This window comes from Protopterus annectens, chromosome 7.part0 (assembly GCF_019279795.1).
Source record: "Protopterus annectens isolate FY-2018-M chromosome 7.part0, PAN1.0, whole genome shotgun sequence".
NCBI lineage: Eukaryota > Metazoa > Chordata > Ceratodontiformes > Protopteridae > Protopterus > Protopterus annectens.
The window spans coordinates 207,844,639-207,866,402 of NC_056739.1; the positions used below are offsets into that span (position 1 = coordinate 207,844,639).

At 43.0% G+C, this 21,764-nt stretch overlaps 1 long non-coding RNA gene across 1 annotated transcript in view; it reads right to left on the bottom strand.

Moving 5' to 3' along the window:
• Positions 1–21,323, bottom strand: part of LOC122806357 — a 98,460-nt gene extending 77,137 nt beyond the window's left edge. Inside the window, exon 1 of the long non-coding RNA XR_006365501.1 lies at positions 21,104–21,323. This is a non-coding gene — a long non-coding RNA (uncharacterized LOC122806357). The remainder of the gene's footprint in view (positions 1–21,103) is intronic.
• Positions 21,324–21,764: the final 441 nt, after the last annotated feature.

A 21,764-nucleotide genomic window follows, 5' to 3' on the forward strand; every position in this document is an offset into this window, starting at 1 on the left:
ACATTCCACTTTCATCTTAAAAAAAAAAAAAAAAGCACCTGTACCAAAATAAATAATTTTCCCCATACATAGCTCCATTTTTCACACATGTCCACTGGGACACATGTAATTTGGTCCAATTGACTTCACAATGCAGTTATGTTGCCCTCACCCCTCTGTCTGGGAGTGACAGTCCAAATTCATCTACAGATTCTGTCAAAGTGCACAGTTGTTGCTGTTCAGGAAATTGTTCTTTCCTACACCCTTCCTGCACATTCCTACGTGCCTTTCACTATGTTTTTCTCTCTGCTTGCACCCTATTTCAACACTGTCCTATCTCCACTTTTTTCTTTTCTTTATAGATTATTTGCTAAATGGAGCTACATTAATATATGTGTTTTAAATTATAATATGTACAAAATAAACACCTGTTCCCTATTTCGAACCTAAGACCACTGTACCTGCAGACCACTGCATTAACCTGCCACACCATGCAGCTGTTAATTAAAACAGGTGGTTTAAGCAAAACATAGTAACTGCCAAGTTACCGTCATTCAGTGTGTTTAAGCAGAGCTGTACATTGCCCCATGTCATGCAAACTTGCTGAAAGAGTAATGGAAAAACTGGGAGTGTAACCTGGAGTCTGGTACAGGACTATACCACTAGATAGCCAAACACATACTAATGGATGTAACTGAGGTATCTAATAGCAGGTAAATGGTCACTTTTATCAGCCATGTGTACAAGTACACCTGCTAAAACATTAATGGCAAAATACATGTTCAACTGGGACTCTGGTGGAGAAATACATCCCTTTAAAGCCAGGCCCATAATAATGGATCTAGTGGAGGTATGTCACAGCCTGTATGTGTGCACTTATACTTTCACAAATACACATGCTGTAACAGTTATTCAGTAGCTCAGTCTGTTAAATGCTTTGCAAATAGTAAGCTTTGCCACACATGGTCCTGGGTTCAAATCCAGCGGTGTGTATCATTTAAGTTACATTATTGTGAAGCCATCAATGAATTTATTTATTTTACATTTGTTGACCGGGCTAGTCCAACTGGATACATGTCCATTTTCAGTAGAGGCCCGAGGAGAAAAGCTCCAGTAAAAAAACATGCAAAAATATCAAATTCAAAATTAGAAAAAATGGTATTAACATAGAATATTACATCATAAAGTTAACAAATTTACAAAAAAAAAAAAAAAAAAAAAACAGTAAAAAAAATGGCTTAAAAAGTCAAACATGGAAAATAGTACTCTAGACTAACAATGACCGAGTCATGTACTCTTTATCCACACAATGCATGTCAAATGAAATGTTGCTTTTCAATGATGGGAATCACAGGCCTGCAGACAGGAACACACTTGACATATCCCTATAGCAACACTATAAGTGCATAAAGTGTCAGGTCATGCGTTAATATGCATTCAGAGGATTTTAACTTTGGTAATGCAAATGAGGCCCACTAATATCAGAGTGCAGCACACAATCATTTCATAATGATATTACAGATTAGCACAGCTGCACAACTAACATATATATGGAGATCCTGCTAGTAAAAAGGACTGCCAGCACACATGTTATGAATGGCTACCATAATGTAACACATGGCCTGACACTTGTCCGAATGGTTGCCATAATGCTATATTTACCCCTGTGTTGCTCAAGGACACAACAAACATGTTGCCCAGTACTCTGTTAGTGAAACCACTGCCTAACATACTTACCTTAAACACATGCCTTCATTTGCAGTGGAATGGGTACCCTTCACTCTGGTTCTACCTCTACAACAAGGCTACCACAGCTCCCACAGTTAGTCTTACAGCTTGTTGTCCTCCAAAATGTTCACACTCTGCCTTTGCCTATTGTCTGCAGCATCAGCTGCACCCTGTAGCACACACATCTGTATGTAAAAGTAGCCGCTTCAGACGTACCCTCTTTGATGACAGTATCCTGATTCCAGTAATGTCCAGCACAGAATATCATATAGGGCTTCTAATCTACATGAAGACCTTATATCTTGTTCAATGGTTGCATGTCATTAGCTGATTATACTGTAAATCTGCTGTAATGGCTGCAAGTAGAATTTCAGAACCGCAGACTAGTTAAGAGCCAGTCACCTGCTAATGAGAACCATCATCCTCCACCCGTACCTGGTTCTTCAGTTGCTTATCTAGTACCACAGCAGTCTGTTAAATGGCTCTCTTCCTCTTCTCCATGCTTACCTGTCCCAACAGGAGTCCCTCTGGGCTCCATCCTGGGACCCCTCCTGTTCAATATCTTCACCAATGACCTCCACACATCTTGTAAACTATCCTCCCTCATCCAACATGCTGACGATTCAACCCTCATCTCCATCTCTGAGAACATCTTTAAACTTCATACTCTCACTCAACAAACCTTGTTATCTACAGAACAGTGGCTAACTGATAACCTACTCATCCTCAACCCTAAAAAGACCAAGCTCTTACTATTTCTCCCCCGCTCACTTTCCCTCATCCTCAACCCTAAAAAGACCAAGCTCTTACTATTTCTCCCCCGCTCACTTTCCCCACCACAAATCCTCCTTCTCTATCACTTCCTCAATCCTCCTTCTCTATCACTTCCTCAAATAACACAGTTATTAAACCTGATGCTCACACTAAACTTCTAGGAGGCATCGATGAAGAACTCATATTTAATATGCACCTTCTCCAATGTATAAAAAAGGCAAACCAGAAATTAGGCTTATTATATCGTAACAAAATATTTCTAACTCCAAATGCTAGACTCTCCCTTGTTCAAGCTCTCCTCCTCCCCTCCCTTCTCTATGCTGCCTCAGTGTTCACCAACATTCAAACCACAACCTTAAACAAACTTCAACAAACTTACCATAAGATTGCTAGATTCATCACAAACTCTCCATACAATACACATCACTGCCTAGCCCTTACATCCCTCAAATGGCTGGAATTCCCACACTTACTGTTGCCATCACAACTTTAAATGTTATACTTTATTCTCTACAAATTGTCATCTTGTGCTACTCTCTTCCTTCATCTCTACTTACACACCTTCTCATACCCTCCATACCTCAAATCATCAACTACTACAAACCTACCAAAAAAAAAAAAAAAAAAAAAAAAAACAGTAGGCAAACTCTTATATAAATACTCCATAGCTCAAACTTGGAACAAACTTCCTAGAGACATATGCACCACTATTATTCTCCCAGCCCACTTTAAGGAAAAACTCAAACTCCATTTTCTTAGCTCCAAAATCTGTTCTTGTAAAGCCCCAACTTGACCCCTCCCTCTCCACCCTTGGTGTACCCTGATCACTAGCTGCCCCTCACAACAATAGCAATCCCTATCCTGAAGGATACCACTTTCTGATTTATACATCATATCTGATGGACCAAACTCATGTTTGTAAATATGTAAATAATCTGTACTCTGTTAACACAGGTCTGTTTCAACTAAAAAAGTGTGTGCATTCTTTGCTTTGTATGTTTATGATATTGTATAACTCAATTTCTTTTCATATGTTACTATAAATGTTATTTTTATTTTGTAAAAACTGTTTTGGAGCTTTTCTCCTCAGGTCTCCACTGAAAAAGGGCCAAAAGCCCAGCTGGACTTACCCGGTTGACAAATGTCAATAAATAAATACAAAAATAAATAAATAAAAACAGCTGGCTAGGGGAACCAGTCTGTATGACACTTTCTTCACACAGTAAATGAGCTGCCAAAAACTTCATCTGCACATATCAACAGAGGAGTATTGTACTCCATCAGGTATGTAACCTTTTTGTTTACAACATGATGCACATGTGTGAATATACTTAGGGGGAATGGGGATTACAGCATTAAGTCTTTCTTAGAACTTTAATGATGATGTCATTGATCTCTGGATTTGTTACATCTACAGAGGATGTACAATACAAGGGTAGAATGGTTTTGTCAATGTGGCACACTGGTCTCATGGGAATGTTCCTTTATAGTGGTTGTAACAGCACACTACTGTTTGTTTGGCACTGTTGTTTTGACATATTATCAGGGGGGGTTGCCCCTAGGGGACACACTACAATGGACTCCTGTATTGGGTATGTGTTCATACAGCAGTATCTGTCATGGCACAAACGGGACTAGCGGACTATTGCTAGTATCTTAGTTGCATCCACAAGCTTAGTATATTTGCAAAAACTGTGGAATATGACAGGTGTGATCAAGCAGTGGATACTGCCAGACATTTTGTTCTTACTGTATCTCTATATAGTGTACTTCCGCGTATGTGAGCCTGACATGTGTTCCCATTTTGTTGTCTTTCAGAAAACATGTATGCTAGACGCAGTGCCCCTTTTATGGATGCTGAGAATGACATAATCCTGGAAGGCCTCCAACACCATGAACTCCTACTGTCCAGGAAGAGGCAAAACAGGGAACAGCGAGCAGAACTGTGGGTTGACCTTGTCCATGATGTTATCGTCATAGGTCACCAGAGCAAGACATATGAGCAGGTTCAACATTGTGCAACAGATATAATTAATGTTGCACATGGAAGAGCAGCAGATGTGGCCAGGGATCGTGGCGTCACTGGTGAAGAGCCTGCAGTGAAACAACCACTGTCAGCCATTGAACTCCTGGTGACCCTAGGAACACACAACAGCTTCCAAGCATCCATCACACTGTATATTGTGTATGTGGGTGCAACAGTTTCCACACCAGAGATGGGTCCAGGTAGGCTTAGTTTGATCAGCATTGGAATACTGTAGCATTCAGTGTGTCTGGGTGTACATACTTTTACATGGGTTTCAAGTGTTTGTTCTTGGGGGGGGGGAGTTCAACTGCAGGTTGAATCTCATGATCAGATTTTGGCCAACATAATTAACAAAGTATCTACTGTAAATGTGAGACATATGCATGCATTACTATGTTACAGTGCAAAATGCGGTGGTGTTTACATTACCTCTCCCTCAACTTTTCGCAGATCCATTAGGAATCGGTCTAAGGTGTGGTCCTGCTCCTGGTAAGCACAGCACTGTTTTGTTACAGATGTAGATTTACTGCAATGTATCCCTAAAGTGTCATCCCAGGCCTGCTGGCTGGATTGCTGTACTGTTGGCATGATTGCCAACTGCACACATTTTCTGACTGTATACACTTTAGAGTCAAACCTATGCCTTGTAGGTGTGACTACATTGATATGACAGTATTGTCAGGACATTACAGATTGCCCTGTGTGTCAACTGTGCAGAGTCTTCACTAATGTCAACAGTGTACCTCATTGTTGCTGATGAGACTGCTGTGTAAAGAGCTAAAGAGCTTTTATTTACAAGTAACTACGGCTGTTTGTGGGAAAAGTAATGTCTTCATGTCCTAGTATATGATGTTGGGAGTTAAACAGGTCTGTTATAGTGTAAACAGTGTATAGAGCTTTACATATATTGCAACATAGTACTGCAGAGCATAACAGTGCAGGTATTAATGTACTGCTTTCCCTTTCTTATCACAGGTAACGGGGGGGGGGGGTTGGTCTCTGTCCCCTACTCAACTTGATGTCAGCGTCTCTTCAGAGTCTGATGATGGTGGTGGCCAAAGTGAGGCACAGGTGGGGGTTTCAGGGGCTGAATCTGTCCCAGAGGTTTACATCCCTCTTCTGCCCTCATTATCACCGCACACAGTCAGTATATGCCTACACATAACAGTCCCCAGACGCCACAGATACTGGACAGTCAGACAGTGAAGACATTGAGCAGGAAAGTGTGGCAACTATGGCACCAGTGAGTGTAGTCACTGGCCATAGCCAGACAGCTGGTGAGCTTCCACACAGGCAGACTGATAGGGGTGCTCGTAGGAGGCCTGCTGTCCTTCCACCTGTTGCAGGTGTCTCATCATAGGTCACTTGGCATATGTTTTGGGCCATCATGGAGGCACAGGCATATTCCGAAAGGAACTTCAGACGAATGTTCAGGGTTATGGATGCAGCACAGTCTGACAACAGTGACTGCCTCCACCACATTGGTGATACCCTGGATCAGTTCACTGATACAGTGGGAAGAAGGTGGTCTGAGATAGACCATGGAATATCTGTCTTGGAATGCACATTGTCTGTGATGGAATGTCTGGTTGGAGTTGAGCGTCAGACTCATGGACGTAGGTCAGCAGCTCTATCTGCTGAGAGTCCACGTGGCCATGCACAATCACACTCCCGTAGTGGCAGTACATCCAGAGCTCCAAAAGAGAGAGTGTGCTATTCACAACAAGATGTGGCACGCCATGGGCTCATAGTCCTGGGCAGTCCCGTGGAAGACACGGTCCCAGCAGTCACTATCGGGTACTAGCACTGCTTCTGACCTTGGGCATGGAGGTGTCAGTGCAACTCCTGGCAGAGCAAGTTCTCGTGTTTGGGGGCAGAGACTGTGAACTCTCAGCTCTACCATGCAGAGATCAAAGCTGTCAAACATACACATCTGGGCTAGCACTGAGCTTGACTGTGTTCTCTCTCTCTCACACACACACACACACACACACACACACACACACACACACACACACACACACAGTCAAATTCAGGTCACCTACACACACATTTCCATGGTCCATCTTGCCTGCTTCCCTTCTTGACTCACACACATGCTTTCAACATACTGGGTCAGCTTAGGCCTCCTGCACCCCCAAACAACACCCTGTGCAAGTGATGACACCTATGCCACATCCCTGTCATCCTCATCATCAATGCAGGGAAATGACGCTGTGCGTCTGATGCACAGGGTGACTATATAAATTAATATGCAATTGTGTAAGCCAGTGCTGCTTTGCCATGCCACTTGTACTGGTCACTGACAGATACTGTATGCTGACATTTGTAATGAGTAAGCCACATAATTTTGTGTACCATATGTTGTAACGGCTGTATACTCACACAATGAAAGGTGTGTCACGGACTCGTTTATAGTTCAGTTTCAGGAGTCTGTAGGGGACACCTATGATTACACAGCAGCAATAAACCCACAGACGTCACAGCACAGGATGGAATGTCAACACAGAACAAATACGTCTTCAGCAAAGTACAGCACTATAGGTACATGGCTCCATATGTGTATAACAGGCTAACAAGGACAATAGTGTCATTCAGCCTACTCATGCATCCCTAATGACAAGGTCAGATACCATTGATAAGTGTCACCAGCCAACACATCTACAAGCTGTGGGGATGCAGATGCCCCATCTACAAATTTCATGTGTCCATTACAGACATCTGTCCTACACCAGTTATGATTGCCTTGTTCTGCAACCCATTGTGTAACTTGCACATGATGTGCATTACAGCAGACGTGTGCTGCACATGCATGGGGAGCCTGTTACATATAGGGTGTAGTGTCTGTGTTACATGCCTGTCTCTCCAGCATGTACAATTTATACCATGGTGATGGTGTAGGTGTGTAGAACAGGTAATACATGTATTAGTCCCCTCTTGGATAAGCAGGAGGTACACAGTGGGCTCTGACACCTCAGTGTAAGGCAGAAATACACATCCCCTCCAAAGCATGTAGGAGGCTACATACATATGGTCTTGACACAGACTGCATAGGACATGTTATCTGCAATGTGTATTAGTTTACCATGGAACCTGTGTTGCTGCTGCAGTTGTAAGATATGCCTGTGTAGTAATATAGCAAAGGTGCCATTGCACTCAATGATAGTTGTGATGAGTGCCAAATTCAGTACAACAATGACAGTCTGGGATTTACATGCCATACCTTTCTGTATAGGAAGTACAATATTGAATGGATCCCCACATCTTACCAGCCAGTGATAGTCTAAGGCTGCATTACTCTCTGTGTCCACAAGTCCTCGAGTAATGGCTCAACTGTGTGAGGTGTATGGACACTACTATATTTTTCAGGGGTGGATGACTTCCAAAAGGATAATATTGTGCAGTCCTTGGCATTCACTATTTGTCAGTGGCTCAGACAACAACTGACTGTATGCCTCAGGCCATCCTGGATAACTCTTGGTTCTGTGTGGGATTCAATGACAGCTCCTCATATGCAAGCACATGCTAATGTAGTCAGCCTGAGGTCACTGACAGTGGCTGTGACTGCAGAGAAGGAAATGGCTAAAAGGGGTACTCCATTAATGACGTCCGAGGGAAGTCCACTGGTGAATGGCAACATTGTAGTGTAGGTGTAGCCAATGCTATCTTCCCAGATAATGACCATCAGACACTTGGCTATCCACCAACTGACATACCACTCTGTAAATAACCTACACATTTTCCAGCAAGGCCTGCTGGCCTAATATTGTCAAACACCTTGTCAGGCCATGGAAGGTGAAGCGAGTCATATTCCCCTCATCCACTATATAGTGTAACACTCAATGGAGGTACACCAGTTAGGATAGGTAGGCATGATCTGCCCTTGAGTAAAACAAACTGTATTTCATGCAGTGTCAGTAAGTGTATGACAATGTTACTGATCATATCTAGGTTTCCTTTCATGGCTTTACATATCAGACATCCGAGAGATCTGGGGGCACTGCATGCTAGTTGTCATCAATGCAAATAAGTATTGAAAAGAGTCATCCAAGGTGTCTGTACAGAGCACAGACAAACAATGGAGGGAAACATAATATGTATACCCTGTGATGGTAAGGCGGGAGGTTTTACACAGGTATTCTGCAGTTGGACACTACTCAAGCGGTGTGTACTGAAAGGACATAATTACCTATGTTGGCATGCCGAAATCAGGAGAATCCCTTGAATTGCTGGTTATTGGCCATTACTAATGCTGGTCTCACCACAACCACGTGCTCATGGGATATCATGCTCCAATACTTTTTCAGTCATCTCACATAAAATGTTACTATAAAGCTCATGATGAGATGCAGGACACAGCCTGTTTGTTCATCCACATAGTTGTCCCACATCATGAAATGCTCTGTAGGCTTCACATACCCTTTTCTAGGTAGATGCCTTGATTAGCAACCTCAGCAATCAGTTGGATTTTGCATGTATTACGCCTTCTGTACCAGAGTAGGTGGCATGTCACTAGGGAACTGACCAGATAGTAATTAAGAGCAAAGCTGCAGCATAATATGTACAATGTCCAGTGAGACAGATGTTCAAGCTTGATGAAACAAGCACCACAGTGGCAGTGATCCATCTTGGGTGACAATTTCACACCAATTCATGCATCCTGCCCATCAACAGATCAACGGTGGATATCTGGATGACGTGGCTGTGAGGCCTACTGCAGAGGATTGGCCACATCTGGCCACAGTGTGTCCATCTGCTACATGTCCTAGGCATGTCATACTGTAAAGTTATGTACCCAGAACATGTCTGTTCCCACATCATGTCACACAACCACCACTTTGCTGTTTGGTTGCTTGACAGGCATTGTATGCTTGCAAGCCAATGTAATGTCAGCAAATTTAAACAAGTCCTCTGTGCATGCAAAGACATCCACATCTTCACTGCAAGGAGTGTCTACAAACACTGTGTTTCAGGCTGTCAACCTCAAGGGTGTGGCAGCATGACCCTAGCTTTGCAGGACTTGCACAGTGTCACATTTGTAGGTATGGTATCGGGACCAAGCCTAATGACAGGATTATGGTCAATCCAAGATCCACATGGCTGGTAAAGCATTGTATGGCACACTGTCAGGTGCTGAGTTACCTTAGGGGGACCTACATAAAAGGTGACGTTACATTTCACCATCTGTCATGACACTGCCTAACAATGGTGTCCTGTGATGTACATACAAGCATGACTGTATTGCTAATGGCATTATCAATGATTGCTGATTGTCCCCATCACTCTACTCCTATGCCACACAAACAAAACGTGTCACAGATGTGACTGTACTTCAAACCTTGATTTCATGGTGTCTCAAACAGCAGTCAGTACATATGGCAATGAGTATTTTGTCAACATGCACAGCTCACATCCTGCACCACCCACATCACACACACATGCATGTGTCCAGCTCCTTACCAGACACATTCCCAAACAGACACTTCAGAAAATCATACCTGTGGAGAGCACAGTACACATAATAGTGCATGCACCACTATCTCACCAGTCACACACCCAAGGCAAAACACAAAATCAAACTTATTATTCATAGGGGATTACATCGTGAGACACATTGATGTCCGTGTCACCAGGCTACATATGGGAAAAGTCAGTTGATTGTCTGTTGGTTGACATGATGCACCATACCACACACTACCACAACTCAAGGAATATCAGTTAACATAAATTATGACATCATAGTTCCTGCAGGTGTGTACGACTAGGGACCTATGTCACCAGACTGTATGCAGACACATGACTGAGTTTAGCCACTCTGCGTCTTTCATGAGGATGCCCATAGCTATGAGTTGCATTTGACCCTCACCTCAGATGATGGCTCAATACACATGGAAAATGATGGATGTCAATAATTGCCTTAGCATGTGGTGTCACTGTAAGGGGATCCACTATATGCCTGCCTGGGATTACTTGCTCAATAGACATCAATGCTTTGCCAGAGATGGTCTTCATCTCTCACCCCTAGGATGTCGAGTATTGGCCAAGGCTGCTTTTACCCCCACAGTGCATCTTATAGGCACTGTCTGGAGGGAAAACTTTTCAATGAGAACACCATCTTCATACAACATCATGGTTATGCTGCTACATGCTGGGAATGGCAACACTAAACCCCACTCTGTGGAAGGTGTCCCCACCTTGGAATATGCAGACATTTGTGCAATCAAAGACATCTGGTTCAAGGCTGTGAACAGCACCACAGCCATATCAGACTACACATCCTTCCATATGTTCACACCTCAAACTGACAAGTCTGCAAAGTAATGCAGGTGGTGTATACATATTCATTAAGGATAGCTACACATCCAGATTTTGTGAAACGCTGATTTCCCAGACACACTGCAGGTGCTATTCACTGCTGCAAAGTCACCTAATCAAGCCACTGCCAACTACATGAGCAGCTCCATGAATCCAGATACCCACTGTGCTTATTTGAATGTGCTTGTGTCTAGCAAGATATATCAGTACACCATGGTTTGGGTGACATTAAACAACCACCAACTGTGTTGCTTAGTTGTGCTGAAGCTCACTTGCCCAAAGGTTAAGTCCATGTTCTTAACTACAATGCCCTGGACTGCTGGCATGACATTCCCACAAGGCGAGCCAACGTAAGTGCATCATGTGTTTACCAGTATGGGTGACCACTGCAGGCCCCCACTGTGGAGGTCCTCCCTAGTGAGATCTGACCACAGATCAGTCTCATTAAAACTATCAAACCTAACTCCCCTTGCAGAAAATACAGAACTATACTTCAACAAAGGAATGTATTACCTCCTATGGGATGGCTTACATAGCTTGACTGCATCTCCCCCCTCAGATGGGACAGGCAAGTATGCAGAGCTCTATACCCATGCATTATGTACGCAGCAGTACAACTCCATAGACTCGGTTGTACCTTACACAAGGAACACAATCTCCTCATGGCACAGCAAACCTGCCTGGTTGTCAACTGCCATTAGCAGGCTGTACAATAAGAGGTGGACATTGCTGTGTGACAGTAGGGGTGAGCGTGCCCCCCCCGAAATGGAGGCACAACCTCCTCAGCTAAAACAAGCACATTGTTTCTACACGATGTCACAACAACCCTGTCTGTGACAAAATTAGCCTCCCGCACAAAGCAGAACCATAATGCACAGACAGTGTAGTTACATGTGTAACCTCAAAGAACAAGCCCAGATTGTCGGTAAACTCGTACTTAACGATACCACATATAATTTGTCTGTGCTCACAGTTAACCTGTTGTCCCACAGGTTCTGTGTCAACTTCACTCCCCACCACATATGCCACATGTCATTCCTACAACCTGTCCCATACCTTCCGTATCTACAACCTGTCCCATACCTTCCGTATCTACAGAGCAGGTCATAACTGCCCTCTCTATGGGGGATACGCAGCATCTATTGGACATGCTAACATCCCAAGCTGCATCCTACATGGGATCCAACAAGGATTACTAACCCCACTGGGAACTCCTTGCAATCATACTGTAACCACTAGCTGCATCCCAGCTGACTGGATAACAGCAACTGTTATCACCTTGCAAAGAGGTGGGGCATTCACCGGCCACGGGAACTACAGACCTATTTGACTGAGTAGCCATATCTGTACACCCATGGGGCAAATCACCATGGAGCTGATTAGCAAACATATATGTTCTGCAAACAGTTGACTGTACACAGTCTTCATTTGTGACAGAGACATCATGGCTGTTAAACATGATGGACATGTCCGAGGCAGTCACCAAGGACCTGGGTGAGGGGACATCAGGGCATACAACCCCCTGGACTTAACCAAACCATGTGACTATCCCCCACTCAGGCATCTTTGACAAAAGCAACCACGTAGGCATACACAGTAATATCATTATAAGGGTCACTGACTATCCCCCACTCAGGCATCTTTGACAAAAGCAACCACGTAGGCATACACAGTAATATCATTATAAGGGTCACTAAGTGGCTCAGTGAAGGCACACACTCAAAATAGGGAAATCCACCTCCAATAGCTGATCTGTAAGTAGAAGTGTTCAACAGGGTTCAGTCCTGGGTCCTCTACTGCTTGGAATCCATTTAACCACAATACAAGCGAATACTGAATGTCTGTGGCTGACAATGGCGGCTGATGCCTGCAAACTGTGAGCGGTCATAGACTCTGTGAGTTGTGTCAATATCCTACAAGTGGGTATTGATGAACAAGTGCCTGCTGACATACTAATGGCCATAAACTCCAAGCAAATACATACGTAGTATCATTTCTATCAGTAACTCCCATGTTCCTGGTAAGTAGCACATCAGTCGCAACATGTGATGTACATACTCGGAGGTGATAGACCTGGGCACACAGGCCTAGCAACACAGGTTTACACCTAATGTACATGAGATCACCATGTCTCCCCAGTGGTAAGACAGGAATCATATGTCATAACTGTGGGCACAGTCACCTGCAATTGACATACTCCTAACCTCCATGTACTCTTCCCTCAGGATGCCAATATAGGAGTGCAATGGCCATTTGGTAATGTACCCTTCCAAGCACTACTAACAACTGCACACAACACAATGGTCTCCTCATAAGGGAAATTCATGTCTTCAGTATCTGTTCAATGGGGATCATCTGAAATCAGTGTCATTGTAGCCTGTGCTATATAGACCACTCAGAGGTGATCTCTGCTTTGCATATGGGGCAATGTGTGACCCTGCTTGATTTTAAATGCTGCACATCTGTAGGTGGCATGATACATGGATTACTCACTTTAAGGACATTAACCTAGTATGTGACATTAGTAATGCATGCTGGTGGGCGAGATCAGTCTAGCAGACTAACACATTTTTGAAACAGAATCCTGCATAATGGCAAACGCAGCACCTCAGTGAACACTGTCAGATGCCATCTGTATGACTGGCTGAGTGACCATCATTCCATCACAGGGCTTCTGCCTGTGTCCCTCGTGGACAGGGGCAATATGTGCTGCTCATGTAATTAAGGGTATAAACTTGGCTAGTATTTTGAGGGCTGTAGGGCCATTATGCTACTAAAATGCAAAGATCCTATGATTCCACAGCTGATGTAAAATGTCTAACAGCCACACACACAAACCTGGCTATACTGGAGATACCACCACTTCCTATTACTGTTTACAGAACACGGCACAACACATGCACACTGCAAGTTGGCTACAAGCAGATTAGAACACTTACTTATCTAATGGTATGCACTACATATCACAGTACATGACATCAGCAGGCCTAGTTGAGGTCAGGCATTTGGAGGCCCACATCACCTGCTACAACCAAAATACTGCAAAACCCTACCACTTTCTAAGTTACTGAGGTGATCATAATTATGTAATAAGGAGATACACACACACTGAGTGGCCTGGAGTGAGATTAGAACCGCTAGCTATCTAGCCTTACATAATATAGATGACAGAACTTCTCACATGTGCCACAGCTTAAGTCTGACATTACAATGGCAGCTGGAAGTCTTAAGGTAGATGACATCAGCAGGCCTTGTAGAAGAGGGCAGTTTAGAAGCCGGTAGCACCTTACTGGGCCAAAAAGTGCTGAACCATTGCAGTTTGATAGCCAATGAGGGATTCTCAGTTGTTTTGCAGGGGGATATACACACACACACACCCAAGTGACCTGGAATGACAGTAGACCCCCCCACCTATCTAGTCTTACACACTAGATATCACAGTACTTATCACACATGCCACAGCTGACGTCTGTGATATACATTACTGCAGGCAAACTACTTGTGGATTACACAAACTAGACTCGTGCTGAATAGCATCTGTGGCTTGCAGTCATATTGCTTAGTACTGTTATCTGCACCTAGTAGCCTAGCAGTCAGATAACTGTTACTTATCCTAGATTTGTGGCTATAGCTACCAGTTTGGCCATATGTGGCTGTTTGCATTTGGATGGGCAAGTCTGTGGGTAAAAACAATGTACCCTATCCAAGGGTGCATAGACAACATTATACATTACACCTCCTGCTCACTTGCTGTATGTGTGGTGACATCCAGCAGGCACAGGGGTCTGTAGGTAAGTACATTATGTACTGTTGAGCCCTTACTTTGATCAACATTATATATGTATGATAGTGCAGCTTTACTCACCATTATCAAGGTATGTAGGACAATACAGACATCCCCGCACACATTTTTTTTATGTATACAACATGGATGTATATATAAATGTAGCTGTGTGTGTGTACGATATATATATATATATATATATATATATATATATATATATATATATATATATATACACACACACACACACACACACACACTTTATAAACACTATTACACATCACTGCTAGACAACCACACTACACACCCCTTCACAGTACCTCTCCATCCTCTGACTACCCAAACCTCCTCTTCTTTACCAAAGTACAAACTAGCTACATTAAAAACAACTTTCCAAATTCAGACTGTTGTCTAGCAGCAGAACAGCTACCCAATGAATTACTTAAAACAGCAGCACCCTAAGTTGCCTATCCCATATCTATACTGATCAGCCGATCAATCTCAGAAAAATATGTCCCCTATATGGAAAATTTCTCACATCATCCCCCTACATAAAGGGGGTCCCTCTAAACAACTATCAAACTACCGCCCCATAGCCATCCTCTCCCTTCTAGCCAAAATCCTAGAAAAAGCCATCCACTCCCAACTCCACCTCCTCAATCTCAACCTCCTCTCATCCACTCCATATGGCTTTAGGCCAAGTCATAGCATATGCACTGCCCTACTGTCTTTTACAAACACCACCCACAGTTTAATAAATGAAGGTCAGATTGTCTCCTCCATATTCCTTGATATGTCAAAAGCCTTTGACACAATTTCCCACTAAATTCTACTCAACAAACTGTCATCCTACGGTCCAAGTACATCTGCCCTGTGCTTATTCCACAGCTACCTCTCTAACCGCCAACAAGCCACCAAATGGGAAAACACACTTTCCCCTCGTCTACCCATCTCTGTAGGGGTACCCCAAGGATCCATACTTGGGCCCCCTACTCTTTACAATATTTACCAATAAACTCAGCTCTGCAACTCAACCAGCCTCCATAGTCCAGTACGCCGATGACACCACACTTATCCGCTCAGCTCCTACCCCCCCCCAGGAACTGCAAACCAAAATACAAACTTCTTTCCAAGATAATAAAAAAATGCCTCACAAATCAACTCAAACCAAGCTACTAATCTTTAATTACAACAAACCCAAAATATGCCACTCCTCACTAAATTCTTTCAAAAACTGGAACTAAAATTGAACCCACTAGCCAAACCAAACTCCTAGGTGTCACAATTGATAACCTAAGGTTTGACACTCATACCTCCATCACCATCAAAAAGGTACACTGCAAACTAGGCACCCTTTATACAGCCAAATCTTACCTGACAAAGTGCCTGAATAGCCACTGCCCGCTCTCAACTACATTCCACCCTCCTCTATGGATCCCAAATATTTACCTATCTACACAAATCAGACCTAAGTAAACCAGAGTCCTGCTACAACAAAATAGCCAAATTCGCAACAGGCCACCCATACAGAACACACCACTGCTCAGTACTCTCCCAACTCAGCTGGCTAGAACTACCAAACCTCCTAAACTTAATTCAAATGTCCACTGTACAGAAAATAATTAACCAACTTGATAACTGCCCTGCACTAAGCAACCTAATCCAACCCAATACAAATCCTAGATCACTTAGATCCTCTAATAAACTTATGCTAAAGATTACCCATGCCCACAATGCACAAGGCTCCTCACTCTACTCTCACAATAATGCCAAACTATGGAATACTCTTCCTCAACATATAGCTCAAACATTTTCTCAAGGAACATCTAGCTAAACAATAGCTCTGCTCCTGCCATACTCCAGGCTAGGCTATTGCTGTTATCAGCAGAGACCTTAGTTGTATAATCAACTAGCTTGCAGACATCTAAACTGCTTATATCCAAACTGCATAAACCATAGGCTCAAGAAATAATCAGAACCAGAACCATCTCCGTTAGCCTAAAAATTGTCTCCATGCAAATTCTGTTTGGGTCATACAACTGTTTTCTGAAAACTTATGTTCATGCCTTGACTACTGTACTCAAAGAATACTTACTATTGGGCTGGCTGGCATCAATTGTACTATATGTTGGTGAGTAGGAGTAAGGTGTCAGTCTCTAGGTTGTCAGTGAATGTGCCATGCATTGTCTCTTAGCCAAAGCCAGGGCATACTGAGCATGCCTACGTCTGCCTACAGGGACATCAGCAGGGGGTTCCTCCTCGGACTCCTCCTGTGACTGTGGCTGTAGTGACCTAGGCAGTGGTGTAAGGCTGTGTATCCCTTTGGTTTGCTGATCCTGCTGCAGCTGTTTCCATAGGATCTGATTGTATAGCACAGCACACACTGTGAACACATGTGCACATGTGGCTGGAAAGTACTGCAGGGTTCCAGCAGATATATCTAGGCACCAGAACCATGACATCAGAAACCCAAACACACGCTCTATGATGTCCCTAGTTTGTGCATGTGCCTCATTATGGGTTCTTCTGTGGGTGTGTGTGCATTTCTGATGGATGTCATCAGACATGGTTCTAGGGTGCAGCCAGCATCCCCCAGTAAATGAACTTGCAAAACTAGCAAACATCTGGTACATCTGTGATGCGTGCCAGATATGGGAGTCATGATAACTGCTGGGGCTGCCAGCACACACACATTCATGATAATCCCCTGGGCATTGCACATGACCTGGCAGTTGCTGGAGTGGTACCCCTTGTGGTTGACGTAGATTCTACCCTCCCCACCAGGTGGTACCTTGATGTGTACATGAGTGCAATCTATGGCACCCAGTACTTCAGGGTAGTGTGCTACATGGTAGAAGTATTACATATTGCTGGCCCTCACCTCAGGGGTGAGGGAAAAATATGTGCTCACTGGCATGTGGTAGCATGGCATTCACGAACTGGTAGAGTATCCTGGATGCAGATGCCTGTGAGACCCCCATCATGTCCCCAACTAGTCTTTGGAAAGTACCTGTAGCTAGTATCCCAAGGGCTACACATACCTTTGTTTCCACTGGGATGGGTTCCCCTCTGTTGGCTCTTGGTCTGAGTTGAGGGTGGCAGAGCTCAGTGAATTCTTGTAGTATGTCCCCGTCTACAGTGTAGCGTTCATGTAGCTCCTGGAGGGTTACCCTTGGCCTGAACACTCTTCTCTACCTAGGCCTATTGTCAGCACTGACTTCAGCATCTAGCACATACAGATGTAGCAGACCTGCAGCAGCCCCTAGCATTATCTCAGTTAAAATTCCCAAGTGTTTACTCCAATGGTCAAAAGTATTAGGAGAAAATCAGAACGTAGTGTGTATGCATACAGCTCTGCTGTAGGTACAGAATGTGTGACTGCCTAGTTATGATGCATTCCACCTGCCTATAATATACTTATTTAATGGCCCTACTTCAGTGTGCAATGCAATAGCTTATACAAAGGTCAAAATGAATAATTGAATACATCCGATTTTAAGGACACACTCTGCTAGGTGGTGCACTGCACAAATACACACCGAAGCTTAAAAGAGCTTAGAAGTGAGAGGACACTCCCCCCCCCCCCAGTGTCAGCCACATCATGTGTAAACATCAACATGGTCTAAGAGCCGAAAGGAAGGGGATATGCGGATACGACTGCTCCTTTCTGCTATTCAATAACGCCACCTCATTTGCATACATTTATGTGCTGACAACTTGGGAACTACACACTTCATAACCCTTTGACCTTAGCAACACCAGCAATGTACCACTATAGGGACCCCACGAAAGGCCCTAGAATACATTTCTGTCACAGTATAAACATTTTTTTTTTCATATTTTTTTTTTCTATAAAACATATTTGCTCACTGCGGCACATAGAGCAAACATGTCGAGATTAAAAAAAATATTACATTACTTATTCCCTGTAATCCATTTGACATATAAAATAATATTTTGTTCATTTGTGTATATGGTATTACATTTTAGGTGATTTATGTCCACATTTCTACAGCTTTACATCCTCCTTTTGTCTGTCTAGACTCCTGTACAGGGATTTTTTCCATGTACACTATGGACAATGACATGGGGTCTGAACAGATGCATTTCTGCTTGATGGATTGCTCTACCCACCTCATTTGCATAGGATTCACCTGCTTATGAGGTGATCTGCATGCCACTGAATTTTCTGTGTTTGCGCATGTGTGCACGCCACTCAGCAGAACTTACTGAATCTTAATGTTTGCATCCATGTAAGCATCGCGATGCCTACAGGAAAAACACGTAGGCTTTATTAAATTACCCCCAGAACGTTGCTATAATTTTTCTGGGACTGGGTAAAAGTGTGGTCATTATTTCTTAACTTTTCCTTGCAATTAAAATTCAGACATACCCACAGAAGGTCATTGTGGCTTTTGTGGGGCTATGACAGTGTGGTCATTATTTCCTTAACTTTTCACACAATCATACCTCACAGCAGGTATGCACACAACATCACTATAGCTTGTATAGGGACAGTGTACTGTCTATGAACAACAGGCTGGAATATATAACTGTAATATTTTTTTCTCTTTCCTCACAATCACATATCAGAAGTATATACAGGTGACTACCTTTGGGATTTAGGGATAAGCTGGCATACTGTGAATATACATCTGTGATCAACAATTTAAAATGTGTTATTATATTTTGTCACGTGGATACACAGATGGTAGATATCTTTTAAGAGTGGGGCAAGCTGTATGACGTGTGACAACAGCCAAAGTATTAGTTTAAGGATGTGCACACATATGAAACCAGCATACTGTACGTTTTTTATTTTTTATATTTTCCCCTAACAGATTTGTTTTTTTTTCAGTTGTACATGTTATAGGTCACACTAAAGGTGGAAAAAGTTTTGAAATGGATTACTGTGGTCTCATTTTTTTAGATCACAAAACCTGGCATTTTAAGAGGGGTGCCTACACTTTTTATATCCACTGTGTCTGTCAGAAAATGCATGCTAATGCAAAACCTGTTATCCTAGCAACTATGCAAGTTTAAATTTGTCCCTGGTTTTGGCCCTTCTACCTCAATTATTTTTTGCCTTTTTCCAACACTCTTAAGCAAAACTGAGATGTATAGAGAAGATTACAGTCAGTCACTAATGCCAGATATTAAACTTCCATTGTTCAGAAATGCATGTTGATGCAAAACCTGTTCTGTTAAATTTTTAAAAGAACAAGTAATAGTTAAAATTGTTGCCGATTTTGAGCCTGCACCCCCGTTATTTTTTACTTTATTCAAAATTCTTGATGAAAGAAGTTGACTATCTCAGAAACATGCAGAACACGTTTTCATTGTAACCATGTACTCAGATCTGCCCAAACGTGCGGTTACCTCGGAAATACCAATGTGATTTCTTCTGTGTAATCGCCACTCTCGTAGCAGTATGAAGGGTACATTGGGGGGGGGGGGGTCGCCCTTTGGTTCCGGCACCCAAGTAACTCATATCATCAAACTAGTATGCTTGTACTTTTACACGTATCAGTCAAATGATGAACTGTGCACGTTTGTCATTTACTCCTACGATAATGGAGAACACTGTACCACGCATAAGTCACATTCAAGAATGTAGATGCCAGTATTGCCTCTCACTACCAACACCAACAGAACACTTGAGAAGCTTTTTTTAATCCGCTTAAAAAGTTAACAGAATAGCATGCGATTTACGAGCATTAAGATGTTATCAAACGATGTTTGTCATTACAGCCTGTCTGTAAGCCTTGGTTAATTCCCAGTCCATCAATTTTTCAGAAGGCACACAGCAAATGACAGATATTAAAAGCCAATAGTACAGCAGACTTTGCAATTAACACACTACTGTAGTCCACAGTTCTCTATTTTCACCTTTACGCGTGTTAAGCCGCGGTGGTACAGCGGTAGCGTTGCTGCATCACAGCAAGAGGTTCTCCTGTTTGATTCACGACTAGAGTGCCTTCTGCGCGAAGTCTGCATCTCCCCCCCGCAGCCGAGTAGCCTCCACTTCGCTAAAGGTTGGACGTCGGGCTGGTAACTCAGCACCATAAAAAAAAAAATCTACTGCCAATCAATACCGGACCGGAGTTCTGCTGTGGCCCTAACCGGGAAGAGACCAACAAAAAGTCATTATTCCCGACCATATCCATACCCGGTGAACTTGTGTCTTCTTGGTTCTGTAAACAGTTTATTCCACATTCAAAGAAGTCATATTAATGTGGTGCAGGGCCAGAGAGACGTCGTTCAGGAATAGTTAGGGTTTCCGCCACTTCACCAACCATGCCACACTGTATGCACACAGTCCTAGCTCAAACTGACTACACTAAACAAAGTTGTCACTGTTACAGAAACAGGCAGCACGCTGAAAACTATCAACGAGCGCTCCCGAGCTATGCCTAAAAAAAAAAAAAACAACAAACAGGATTACAACATTTATTTCACTCAACCAATTATCAATTAATTTCAACCTCTAAACTTACATAAGGCACACAGGGAAAGCCTACGCGAACTGCATCAAGACTCCTTTTAACCATCCATCACTGATTTTCTGTCTTACCCTGACCCAAGAGGAATAAGCGATAGTGTAGTTTACTGGCTCACCTTCAGTTCTGCGCAGGAATGGGCATGGCGTTAAAAGTTTCATATGAAATGAGGCATGATTGACATGCCATTCAGGTTATCTAACAGTGTAGTGCCTCGCGGGCGGTACTGCGCAGCTTGGGGCGTGGCATACATGACTGACACAGAGCATGCAACACAGAAGTAAAAAGACATTTTAATTTGGGAAGTTATCGCAGTAAATCAATGTAAATCAAAGGAAAAATAAAGAAAAAACATTTCGCAGGATGCGCAGTAGCAAATCCCGCCCCGATAATTACTAATAATTAATAATAATTACTGTAAACTTAAATATACCAACTCCGAGACGTCTCAACATTGTGTAACACAGTAGATATTTACTTTACCTTTTGCTTGGTATGAACATTTGCAACATGAGTATTATACTCATTACGCGGTATGCCCCGTATCTTTTAAATAAATAATTACTGTAACAAACCCAACGTAAAACAGTCTTATAAATGTTATTGCATGGGGGGACGCCACCTCCTGCACCCCCCTACTTATATATACCAACTCCAG